Source organism: Nanorana parkeri, unplaced genomic scaffold (assembly GCF_000935625.1).
Source record: "Nanorana parkeri isolate BGI_ZX_2015 unplaced genomic scaffold, ASM93562v1 scaffold106, whole genome shotgun sequence".
NCBI lineage: Eukaryota > Metazoa > Chordata > Amphibia > Anura > Dicroglossidae > Nanorana > Nanorana parkeri.
Window position 1 is genome coordinate 1 of NW_017306374.1, and position 1,901 is coordinate 1,901.

The window sequence follows — 1,901 nt, forward strand, 5'->3', positions numbered from 1 at the left end:
TGGCTCCACCTGCAGCTGCAATATCTTTTCTCTTAAAGGAGATGAAATCACAACAGGGCTACATAATGAAGACAGAAAGGTTTTATTTAAAAATACCTTAAGCTTGTTGATGAGAAGGGAAAGGAGGAAACAGAGAAGACAAAATATAACCAGAGTAAACTACAACTCTAAAGAGCAGATAATCAGAATGTAGCCACTATTCTTCTGACAACAGTTTATGAAAATAAAGCAAAAATCTGTCATCTGTCTACACGGTTTACAAGCTTACAAAAGGCAAGAGTGCCAGATTATTAAATATAACTCTAGATTTATGTCTGGATACAACTGCTAGCATCTGCTGGCTTGTTGAAAAATATAACTCGTCTGTAAATATTTCTGCTTTGGCTCAGTGTATCCATTCCATCAATGGGCCATTTGTATACACGAGGAATTACAGGCATATATAATTTACAAATCTACTTTCAGTGGTTACACATCTGTTTGCATTTCTTGGGATACACTGTACATAAGATACATTTACATATATATTTAGAATGAGTTGTGCCTGTTTATCAGATGGTAGTAAGTTTAAATCTAGAATGCACAGTATGAAAATCAAACTGTCTATTTATTTGGAGTTACTAGTAAATACATAATTTTCACGTGTGGCAAAGAATTGGAGACATTGAGATAAATACAACGCTTTTACAAAGTTTGTTTGAAAGAGATGATCATATGTAAAAGATGAATTTACAATCTCACCCTTTACAGCTTTGTATTGCAGGAGCATGGAATTATTGCAAGGTAGTCCTTAAAAAACTCACCCCCATTGGATCTAAGTGTTTTTCAGTATATATATATATAATCCACGAGGTGACTTCGTTGGGCCGCCTCGTGACTCCACGAGATGTTGAAAGGTGATGCGAGGAATCTGACACTGCACTGTTGCCCTTCTGTTGTCTTGTACCAGCCTTGCCATTCTCCGTTCTGCCCTAACATTGACTAGTCACTGACGGCCACAATTCCCACGTTCAGACCCAGATTTTCGGCTGACAGTCCAGTCTTTAAACACTTTAACAACAGCTGCTCTTGAACATTTCACAAATTCTGCTGTTTTGCTGATACTCGCTCCATGGCTCCGAGCGCCAACAATCATCCCACGTTCAAAGGCTGTTAAATCGCGTTGTTTACCCCGTATCTTCAGAAACAAATCACTTCTACTGTCGTGGTAAACAACCTGCTTCCCTATTTATAATGGTCTGGCCCTCTAGCAACTTCAGCACGAAATTATAGCTAATTTGCCTACGAACGTCAGGTGGTCATAATAATCTGGCCACTCAGTGTAATCCTGTGTATACTAAACTGATACATATTTTAATTTAAAGTGACACTAAACTCTGGAGTTAAATCTTAAAAATAAATTTAAGCACCTTAACGATTAACAAAAAATGTATCTTTTTTGTGTATCACTCAGCTATAAATCCTCAAATCATCTCTGAATTGGTGCTGACACTGCCCTTCCTTCTGAAGGGGGGGCTACTTTTGTTCCCCATGGTCACTGTGTGTGTTGTAAAGTAGCCACCGCTCCAAGCTCACTCCTGTGATAAGACTACAATCTCAATACAAATTAATAAACTAAACCTGAGATTGTAGTCCATAAGGGGAGTGAGCTTGGAGTGGTGGCCACTTTATAACACACACAGAGATCATGGAGAACAAAAGTAGCCCCCCTCCAGAAGGAAGGACAGTGTCAGCACCAATTCAGAGATGATTTGAGGATTTATAGCTGAGTGATACACAAATAAGATACATTCTTTGTTAATCGTTAAGGTGCTTAAATGTATTTTTAAGATTTAACTCCTGAGTTTAGTGTCACTTTAAATTAGAATATTTATCAGTTTAGTATACATAGGAATGTATAA